The sequence below is a fragment of the Procambarus clarkii genome, chromosome 15, assembly GCF_040958095.1.
Source record: "Procambarus clarkii isolate CNS0578487 chromosome 15, FALCON_Pclarkii_2.0, whole genome shotgun sequence".
NCBI classification, from domain to species: Eukaryota; Metazoa; Arthropoda; class Malacostraca; order Decapoda; family Cambaridae; genus Procambarus; species Procambarus clarkii.
In genome coordinates, this window is record NC_091164.1 from 47,859,798 (window position 1) to 47,871,582 (window position 11,785).

Below are 11,785 nucleotides of genomic sequence, written 5' to 3' on the forward strand. Positions count from 1 at the left end.
ATGATTTGAGTAACTGTCACAAAACAGAGCAAATCATATATATATGATTTGCATATCTAAAATAGTTTAAATAGTCCTACACACACATAGAGCTCACATCTGCTTCTTCAGACCTCCAGTAATCATCCCCATCTTGAAAGAAGAATCCAGAGTCCTTCACTTTCCTTCTAGGGCCTTTGTAAGAAAATGATGACCATTGCTTGGCAACATCACCATCCAGTATCTGAATGCTTAGGGCAGCCATAGAGGAGGCACTAAACTTTTAGCAACAGCAAATGAGTGATTACCATGTATATATTTGAGGCAAAATGTGTGCTATATGCAATTTTAAGATTTAGGCTTAAAATATATTTATACATATATTTTATGTATAACAGTTAGCGGTTTAAGGGTTATTCTCCAAGCTGCTACGAACTATTTGGCCTTTGAAACCCACAGGTGCGTAAAAAAAAAATCCAAAATTTTTTTTTGTTCTTATAAACCGATTTAGTATCGCCCACCCAGGCAGGGAGGAGCTGTTCACAAGATGCAACTGTCTGATAGCTCCCAGCTTGACTATGTAAACAGATTCAAATACCTTGGCATTGAGATGCCACTGTATGGTTCTCTTGTATTCAAACTCTGTCGTCAGTATAAAGAAAGGCTCCGAGCTCTCAAGGCTGTTGCAGGTTATCACTCAGGCTATGGTGCCAATGTCTGAATTGTCAAAATGATGTACCTTGAATACATCAGATCTTTAGTGGATTATGCTACACCTCTGCTTGCTTTGATGCCTGAAAGTAACCTTGGGGGGCTTGAAAAATTGCAGAACGAAGCCTTGAGGATAATCCTTGGGTGCCCTCGTACCACAAAGATACTTAACATGAGAAAGAAACTGAATATTCTGAGCGTTGTTGATCGTGTTACTGGAATTAACTGTCAAATTTGTATAAAAATGCTTAGGCTAACTCATCCTAACCCTTGCACAGAAGCCCTCCAGAATTTCTTTATTGAAGGTCAGCATTGTTCCAAATGGATAACTAAAACTGGAACTAAACTCAGAATGTATCAGATTTATCATTTGTACCAAGAAAGACAACAACGGCACTTTCCAGCACTGTGGGAGATTAGACCCTTTCCACTCCAGAAGCAAATTTGAGATCAGCCCAATCTTCGTCTTGAGGCAAAGCTCAACGCCTTAAGCCATATTGATGCTCTGTCCACAGAGCATTCTCTCTCTCAAATCATATACACTGATGGTTTCCTACACCGCACCGCGGGTGCTGCTGGAAGTGCAGTTGTCCTGACAATGGGTGATGACTTATATTTTGTGTGGGGAGTCTGTATAAACAACTAGGCCTCTACCCTTCAGACCGAACTATTTGCCTTGCTCCTTGCACTGAAATGTGTACAAGTTTCCAAACTTGGTATATTAATTGTAAGTGACTCCTTATCCTTAATTGCTCTCAACTCTTTAAGATGTAATTGTAACATGCTCGTGTCTGAAGCTAGAGACAAATACAAGAAAATTATTAATGATGGTAACAGAGTCTGTTTCATGTGGTCTTCATCTCATGTTGGCCTCCGAATGCTTGATAGAGCTGATGAGTTAGCCAATGAATTTGCCTTTAAAGGAGACGTTGATTGTAACCTTGGATTGTCAATGAGCAATATGAGAGCAGTAGTGCACCAAGAACTTCAACAATATCTTGTAGATCTGAGGCAAAGTGAAATCGACACCAGTAATTCCATCTATCATCATACTATCATGCAAGAGGAGCCACACATCTACGGTTCATCCAATAAAATCAGTAGACTTCTAGATGTTACTACTGCTCGGCTTAGACTCGATTACAAGTATCTCTCGGAATTCTCATTATCTGCTGATGTAGACCTGACCAAATGTATACAGTGTCAACAAAATTATTTGCATACACCCTGTCACTATGCGATGAAGTGCGAAAAGATACGTGGATTCAGAGATAATTCAATAACAAATGTTCCAACGATGTGTAAATATTTCATTCAAAATGATCTGCTACCAGAAATTTTAGCTAAATATCCCCAGTTTGCTAAATGTAGGTAGTAACTAAGTGATTGTAACCTATCCACTGCTGCCCACTGGATGGGGGTCGGTGTGCAGGACAAACATATCAATTGAAACACTAGCTCTCCACATGTGCCAGTTGCTTAATTTACAAACTGTACTTGTGGTTGATCTCGAACCCATTGATAATGTGACGACTTATACTGAATTTTTTAACTTGCTTAGCTAAATTAAATGTGGGGTTCAATCTCTGAGCCCATTATGTACCTCTGTAACCCTTTCCACTACCACGCACAAGATGGGTATGGGGTGCATAATAAATTAATTAAACTTAACTCTTATAAACATGTTAATTTGTGTTCCCTGATCACAGAAAAAATATTAAAAAATTGTAAGTGGTGTATTTTGGCTGCAATAGGGCGGGGAAGTCTGGCAAAAAAGAGGCGTTGACAGAACAGGCGCCAGACGAGGTCTGCTTCGCCCCAGCTGTTAGGCGGGAGTTTCCACATAGATATAATTACCTAATTATTTCAATGTATCTGATTTTTTCTTAGTTTTCTGGGGGGAGCCCCGTCGGCTCCCCGGAGCTTTACCGGCTGATATGCTAATGTCAGACTTTGGCATCAGTCATGTGTATGGAGTTCTAGGGCCTACCGGGGACCACGAGCCAGAACCTGGCCCCCTCAGAGAGGCAAGGGGAGCAATGGCCTATAGAAACCCCCGTGTGGTTGGAAGCATTCTATGTCTGCCATCGACCGGGTCAAGCATCCAGAAAGGTAAGCATTCCAAAACAAACCCCTATTCTGGTGAAAATTGCTACCTAAGCCGAACTAGTGGATAGAACTCTTCAACAGAAAACAAGGAAACTAGTATGACGTCATACGTCACCGCGCCGCTGTCTGCACAGCTCCCCCTTCCCCGGGAGGGGGAAGGGGGAGCCCCAGACCTCCCACGCCGGCTATCCAACCATCAGTTCTGAGGCTGATGCTATAGGCAACGGTTATGTGCTCCGGCTCCAGTGGTTGTTTCAGCACTGTACCTAGAGTGTGGTGTCTGTTTTCTAGGTGGTGCGTGAGCCGGGAGTGATTCTTCAGTACTCGGGCTGCATGCGCCTAGGGTTCCCTTCCCTAGGTGCCCTGTAAGTACTGCCCTTGGGGCTTGGGGCCACCTTTCACAAGTTCCTTGGGTCCTGCCCCTGCTTGGCTGTTTACTGCTTGGTTTTCGGCCGCTCTTTGTGTGCTCGGGTGTTCTGTCTCCCTTGTTCGCCTTAGAGTAAGGGGCAGTTTTTGCACTGGTGGGGCGCAGGGTACTGTGCAGCTTGTCTTTACCAATCATAGCGGCCGGCTCTGTTCCGCTTGGGTACGCTGTCCTCTTGCGGGGTTTTCTTTTTCATTTTGTTTATCTACCTGGTGGGGGGGGGACTGCCTTCGTTCTTGCCCCTTTGTGTCCCTTGTGTTGAGTATTTTCTGGTGGTACCCCTGCTAGGTCCCCGTGAGTGTACATGTCCCGGGGGTTCAGCTGTTAGAAAGTTGTTTGGTAGCTTTGGGTGCCGGTTAGCAGTACCCTGCCTGGGATTACCTGAGCGCGAGTCCTCTTATAGTAAACGCTCGGGACCCTGGGAAATCCCTGGGGGCGCGCGGGTCTGATGGATGTAACCCCAGAGTCCCCCCCCCTCGCTTCCAGCGAGTTTGAGGGTTGCTCTCACTTTTTGTCTCTGGGCGACTCTCTGTTTTGCCTCCGTCTGCTGCCTGTGGGGTCGGTGACACCTTCGACCCGGAGTCGTGCGAGTTTGGTTGCTCGTTGTGGCTCGGTTACCCAGTTGTGCTAACAAAGCGGGTGCAGGCAGCAGGGGCGTTGCACTTGAGCCTTGGTGGTGGCAACGTTCTCATGGTTCCCTCCCCGGGAGCCCCGGGGCTGCCCTGTTGTAGTTCGTTTTGGGACTTGGGGGTGTTGGTTGCTTCGGTTCCATCCACGCCCCCTTGTCTTTCCCCTGGATCACCCTTCCTGCCTGCAGCCGGTTCCTTACCGTCTGTAGGTTCGGGGCGGGGTTTTTGATGGTGTTGAGACTCGGGCAGTTTCGGGGAATTCCCCTTCCGGGGGTAGTGACGGGGGCATTTGAGCCTGTTCCTCCAGCTGTGTTGTACGAGTCTGCCAGTGGGCTCCCTTCACTAGTGTTTTCACGGCTGCCCCGGTTTTCTGGCACGGCCGGGGCTTTGGGGGAACGGCTCGGCCCCGTGGCCTGTCGTGTAGGTTCCCGGGGCTGGGGAGGGGCTGACTTCGGGGGGCCTTGGCCCCGTTGGACCCCGTGGGGGGTTTTATCCCCCTCTAGGTGGGGCTTGTGGTTACGCGGAGTGAGGTTTTTTCTCCCCACTCGCCGTACGTTCTGTTGCGGGTCGGCCTCTCCCCAGGCTCGGTTCCTTGGCCTTTTGAGTCGGTTGGTTCTGTCCTGTGGGTGGATGTTTCCTCCCACCCCTTTTTGGGACGGTGTTTTCGTCATGTTTCCCCGTTCGATGGGGTTCTGCGTGACTTCTGATCTCGGGTGCGCCTGCGCCTTCATGTGCCTTCGGGACTAGTGTTGGCTTCTGTGTTCTCGAGGGTACGGGAAGGTTTTTCGCTACTTCCCGCATTATTGGAACGTCTGTCGGCTCCTCGTCCTTGTCGCCCTGTTGGGCTACTTGTCGCCCTGTTGGGCTGCTTGTCGCCCTGTTGGGCTGCTTGTCGCCCTGTTGGGCTGCTTGTCGCCCTGTTGGGCTGCTTGTCGCCCTGTTGGGCTGCTTGTCGCCCTGTTGGGCTGCTTGTCGCCCTGTTGGGCTGCTTGTCGCCCTGTTGGGCTGCTTGTCGCTCTGTTGGGCTGCTTGTCTCCCGGTTGGGCTGCTTGTCGCCCGGTTGGGCTGCTTGTCGCCCGGTTGGGCTACTTGTCGCCCGGTTGGGTTCCTTTTTGGGCTCTTTGCTTCTTTGGCCGGTTTTATTGTTCCTGCTTCCTCTTTTGGCTACTTTTCTCGTGCAGTAGTCCTGGCTGGCGCCTTCCCGCTGGGAGGGTGTGCGGTTCGGCCAGCGTGTTATGTGCATGCGCTGTGGAGTTTGTTTTGGTCTGGGCGGTGTTTCAGCGCTGGTGTTTTGCGCCCTTTTTGCTACAGTGCTTCGCCTCTCGTTCTTTTCCCTGGCTGCGGTATGTGCCCCTTCGCGCCGGGGGTGTCCTGGTTCCCAGTTGTGGGGAGGACACCGCGGTTTTCCCTGTGTCATGGGTGTGGACCGCCTCCTTCGCCTCTCCCTGCTCTCCTGCGGGTCCAGCAGGGTCCGGCTCTGGCGTCTTCACCTGGCGGTGCTCCCAGGTTCTTCTGGGCACGGTTGAGTCGTGTCAAGTTCGTGCCACCATTCGCCAGGTGAGTTTCTGGGGTCTGGCGTCTTTTGGCCGGGCGCTGGATGCGGTGTTGTTTATATACCTCTCTTTATTTAGGGATATTTTTGTACGACTGAGACCGTTCACACACCAGTGACTGTCCCTTTTTTCAACCCTTCCTGTCCCCCTCATGTGCATGTCCAACCCATGCTGGAGTCATTCAGGGGACCCTCCTTTTTTACTGTTGTGAGGTGTGGGGGTTGTAGGGTTGGTTCTGTACTCACCTGGTAAGGCTCCTGGCTGTGCTTGCGGGATTTGAGCTCTGGCTCTTGGGTCCCGCCTATCTGGTAGAACTTGCGGGATAGTACCAGTGGGGTGCAGTGGTGCTATTGGCACATTTGGGGAACACTGTATTACCATCAGAGGTCTGTGCTTGTTACACAACCTACTTGCGAGCATAAGCCTTCTTGCTGGTTCGTCCGTGGACTTCCAGGGTGCACTAGCCTGTTTTCGTATGGCAGTTCCGGCCCGTCCTGGTTGTGGGGGTAAGTGGGCCGGTGGACTGCTCCTAGCAGCTGCCTGGTAGGCCACTCTCTGGCCAGTCTAGCCTGGCCTTGGGCCGGGCTTCAGGTGTAAAAGAGCTCCCAGTACCTCATCCAGCAGGTATCGATCGGGGTTTCTCCGCCGTCGGTCGCCTGGTGCAGGTTTCTGGGCCTGCAGGGTTTTGTCGTGTCTCCGTTGGCCCTGTCTGGGGTCTGCCTGCTTCGTTCTCTGCCTTTGCAGAAGGGAGTTGCTATTTACATGTTGCATGTTGCAGTGGTGCCTGTTGCTGCTGCTGCACGTGTGCATTGGTACCGTGTTTCACGGTGGCGTGTCCTTGTTCCTGTGTCCGGTTGTGGAGTGGCACTTTGCTGCCGTTTTGTGCCTGGGGATTGCTTGTTTTTTTTCTGTCCCTGCCTGATTGTCCACCCCTGGTTGTTCTCCAGGGGTTTTTGTGCTTCTGCTCTTTCTTCCTGCCTCCTCTGCAGCAGGGATGTTCTGCGTGAGTTCTTAGGCGTTGGTCAGCCTGTGTCCTGTGATGTGCTTCTTTGTCTCGGTCTATTGCAGTTGTTCGTACCCCTTGGTTCGGGTACAGTTCTGGCGGCGACCCTTCCGCCTTCTTTGGTTTCCTAGCTTGCCCTGCCGGTTGGTTTTTCTGCGGTCTTGCGATGTCTCGCGTCGGACCCATTGTTTCTGAACTCCTGGCGGGCTTGCATGCTTTGGGGACTTTTTCTGTTCGGCAGACGTTCCATCTCCTTGTGCCGCCTGGGTTTCGGTGGTCACGCCCGAGATCTTCCCGCGGCTCCGCCTTTTTCCTGGGCTCGGAGGGGCCTTGTCGGGGCTGCTTATGTTCTGCCTCGTGGTCTCGCCTCCGGTTGGTGGTCGGGTGGCTTCGTGGTAGGTGTCCCACCTGCGTGCTTCTCTTGGCGGCAGTATGGGGTATTTTGGCGGTCCTTCCTTTTCCTGTCCCTTCTTAGGTGGTTACTCTTGTTAGCTTGGTTTACTCTCGGCTTGGTTTTCTGGTGGGGGTTGGGGGCCGTCGTCTTGCCACATACTGTCGCCTCTTTTCGTGCGGCGCTGGCGGAGCCGCTTCCGCTTGATTTCGGTCTTGGTGTTGCTTCTGCACCGTTAGTCAGCTGTCTTGTGCATCGTTTCACCTCCGGCCTGTTCGTGCGCCGCTTGCACCATCCTGGTCTCTGGTCAGCGTGCTCTGTCTTCTCCTCGGTTGGTAGTGCCCCTTCGGTTCCGGTGTGTTTTTTCGTCGGCTCTTTCCTTTGGGCTTTTGCCTCTGGGGGTCGAGTCGCTGAGTTTTCTTGCTCCTTCGGTTTTAGCGTTTTGGTTGTTTGGTGGCAGCAGTCTCCATCTTTTCTGGTGCGGGGTGGGGCTGCTGCATTCTGGAGGGGTCCAAGGTTTGTTGGTGCTTCGTTGGTCGGGCCGGGGGTGTGTCGTTTTTGTGTTCTGTGGCGGCCCTCCGCTGTTGTTTGCGTGCCACGGTGTTTGGGTCCGGAGCGCGTTTTGCGTTGATCCGGTTCTGTTCTTCCTGGTTCGCGGGTGATAGTGTCCCGGGTGGTCAGCCGTGTTCTTGCGGCTAAGCTGCCTGTGTTCTTCCCTCATGCCTGTGGCGTTCGTGGCTTCGCTGCTCTCGCTGCCGTCTGGGCGACGTGGCCTTGCGGTCTTTCGGGCATGGATTTTTGGTGTTCGTGCAGGGGCCTTGCTGCTCATGGTTCTCGTGTTGTTCCCGGGATTTTCGGGGCTGTGGCGCCTTGGGTTGGCATTTGCTGCCGGTTGTCTCGCCTCCTTGGGGGGTGCGTGGTGTCCGCCTCCCGGTTCTGTCCCTTTGACCTTCCTCTGTGGGTAGTTAGCTCTGGGGAGCCGACGGGGCTCCCCCCAGAAAACCAGCGTTGAATGTAATGAAACGCCATTTTCTGGGCGAGACCTGGAGGCTCCCCGGCAACCCTCCCTCCCTTCGGGCGGCGTTTTTCGCGTGTTTTGACATCCAGCCTCAGAACTGATGGGTGGATAGCCGGCGTGGGAGGTCTGAGGCTCCCCTTTCCCCCTCCCGGGGAGGGGGGAGCTGCGCAGACAGCGGCGCAGTGACGTATGATGTCATACTAGTTTCCTTGTTTTCTGTTGAAGAGTTCTATCCACTAGTTGGCTTTAGGTAGCAATTTTCACCAGAATAGGGGTTTGTTTTGGAATGCTTACCTTTCTGGATGCTTGACCCGGTCGATGGCAGACAGAATGCTTCCAACCACACGGGGGTTTCTATAGGCCATTGCTCCCCTTGCCTCTCTGAGGGGGCCAGGTTCTGGCTCGTGGTCCCCGGTAGGCCCTAGAACTCCATACACATGACTGATGCCAAAGTCTGACATTAGCATATCAGCGGGTAAAGCTCCGGGGAGCCTCCGGGTCTCACCCAGAAAATGGCGTTTCATTATATTCAACGCTGGTTTTTTGCAGAAATATTATTCAGTAGTGTGTAGTGTGATATATTTATATAATGAAATGTGTGAATCACCACTGTACTCAAAATTATGGAGTCCATATTATGGATTCAATTATTAATAAAAAATACTTTTGCGGTTATTACACTATATATTCACAGATTATATATAAGTATCTGCATGTTTTGTTCACCATAACGAACCACTAAGTTGATATTGTGACGTGAAAATTGTTGTTAGCGCAGTCTCTATAGGGCTAATGGAATGCTGGTCACATAAAGCAAAAAAAGTAAAAATAAAATAGACTGCTTATTGACTTCACACAGGTAACTGCAGGATAAAAGAGAGAAAAAATTGAAATACTTTACTATGAAAAACTACTTTAATCAATTTACATAAATAAAAATACAGTAGTTTAAAAATTTGACTTTTTTACAGTGAGCAAAATACAAAAAACAAACAGACAAATTAATGTTATGTTAAAGTACAAACAATAAAATGGTGCAGGAATACTATAGGCCAGGCTGCATAAATCTACTACCACACAGAGACGTATGTTAGCAGATCCAGGCAGTTGAGCACGGAGGAGTATTCTGAATCTTGGTAGTTGCTGGTTCTATTTATATGGGAGCTGGACCAAAGTAGGTGGCGCTGGTGTCTTCGATAATTGGAGGCCGGCTCACACAAACTACCATTGCTCTTGTTCCCAGCCGGTGGCGGGAACTCCCAGCCACCATGTGCGATGGGGTGACAGGCATTGGAGTGTAGGGAGGAGTAGACTACTGTCTAGATGTCTGAAAAGTAGTTGTTGTTGCTCTTTCTGTAAATTCTTGATTATGCAGGAGTGATGTGGTAGAATAGGTGATGATGGAACAGGCCTAAATCTCCTTTTATGAGGGATTCTCATGACAATATTGAGTCAAAAAGCAACGAGGAGTGGCCAGGCAGTCACTCGCTACCACTCCCTCCCTCAAAAATTCCTCACTCGCCAACATCCTCCTCCCACCATACTGTTTTTGCTTTTATTCACTACATACAGACATTATATATAATTATCTACAAGTTTTGTTCACCATAACTGCTCAACTAAGCTGGCATAGTGCACAAAGAGCATAGTGGCCACCCTTACACAGCATGACAAGTCAGGAAGATGACGCCACCTCCCTCACCAAATTGGCTTTTCCCAACACTTCTTTTGCTGTTATTTCAATGTACTGTATATGCACATTATATATTAGTATCTATATTTGTGTTCACCATAGTGAACCGCTAATCTTGTATGGTGACTGCAGACAGTAACAGGTGGCCACACACAACTGATGTTCCCTCCCTCCCTCAATGGTTCAAGGCCAGATGCACTAACATTCCTCCTTCAAGTATATTGTTTGTGGTATTATTACACTATATACACACACATTACATATAAGTATCTACATGTTTTGTTCACCATAATTGTTCATCTAAGCTGGTATAATGCCCAAAGAGCATAGTGGCTACCCTTACACAGCATGACAACTCATGCAGATGTCACCACCTCCCTCACCAAAATGGCTTCTCCTAACACTCCTTTCGGTGTTATTACACTATATATACACATTATATATAAGTACAGTGGTACCTCGAATAACGATCGCCTCATTTTGCGTAACGAACGGCCCAATCGCCGACAATTCGCCTCGTATGGCGACCACTCGTTTGAATAACGACGACACCGCATGGTGGGGTCGCGCTGCTTCTTGCACATTCTCGGATGCCTCCGACGATGCAAATAAATTATGTTGTTTTTGTTTAAAGATGCTAATGATGCTGGGATATAAATGGGTGACTGCTGAGATGTTGCAAAGCAATGACTTTTTTGTAGAACAAAAAATAAATGTTTTGAAAAACAACAAATGTCAAAAAGGCTCGTTCAGTGGTCGCCAGGTAGGCTGCTCCATGTTTCTTAAATAAAAAAACCATTGCAAAAATTTGAAAAACGAACAAATGCCATAAAGGTTTGTTCAGTGTTTGTCGGGTAGGCTGCTCCATTATTGAGACGTAAATGAAAAATACAAAACAAATGGAACAAATTTTAAACAAAGAAAGATTGCTATAATGGAGCAGCCTACCCGACAAAACCAGAACGAATCTTTATGGCATTTGTCCGTTTTTCATTTTTTTTTTTTTTTTTTTTTTTTTTTATTTAAAGAAACATGGAGCAGCCTACCTGGCAACCACAGAATGAACCTTTGTGATATGTGTTTTGTTTTTCAAAAATTTTCATTATTTGTTTTCATTTTATGTAACCCTTAACCCCCTCAAACCGCTAGGGGCCCAAATGGAATTCACACCCACAGGCGCAAAAAAAAAAAAAAATCTAAAAAATTCTTTCGTCTTATAGAAGTGTCCATTTTTGTTCCCTGATCACAGAAAAAATAACAAAAAAATCGTAGGTGGCATATTTTAGCTGCAATAGGGTAGGGAAGTATGGCAAAACAGGGGCGTTGGCAGAGCCTTCGCCAGACGAGGTCTACTCAGCCCGAGCTGTCAGATGGCAGTTGCCACAAATATACCATTACCTAATTATTTCAATGTCTGATTAATTTTTTCTTAGTTTTTTTACAGTGATATTATTCCATACAGTGAATTGTGGTATATGTATATAATAAAATGTGTGAACCATCGCTGTACTCAAAATTATGGTGTGCATATTAGTGATTCAATTATTATGTTCATAAAACAATAAACAAATAGTTTTGCTGTTGTTACACTATACTGTATACACAGGTTATATATAAGTATCTGCATGTTTTGTTCACCATAACGAACTACTAAGTTGGTCTTGTGAGTCAAAAAGCAACGAGGAGTGACCGCCGAACACCAGCGAGCCACTCATTGCCACTCCCTCCCTCAATACCACCTCACTCACCCTCATTCTCCTCCCACAATACTGTTTTTGCATTTATTCACTATACACAGATGTTATATATTCGTATTTACATGTTTTGTTCACCATAACTGTACATTTAAGCTTATATGGTGAGTAAAGGCACAAAGATGTACCTACTCACACAGTCAGCTGATCGGCGGCCGCCCTCAAGGCCAGATGCACTAATATTTCTCCTCCAACAATATTGTTTGTGGTGTTATTACGCTATATTCACACATTATATATAAGTATCTACCTGTTTTATCCACCATACCTGTACAAATTAGCTGGTATGGTGCCCAAAGACCATAGTGGCCACCAGTAAACAACATGCCAAGTAGTGCAGACGATGCTCCTCCCTCACCAAAATGGCGGCTCCCAACCTACTCCTCTCGCTGTTATCTCACACTATACACACGTTATATATAAGTATCTACATTTGTGTTCACCATAGCGAACCACTAAGCTGGTATGGTGAGTGCAGTCAATAAATGGTGGCCCCACACAGTCAGAAGACGACGCTACAA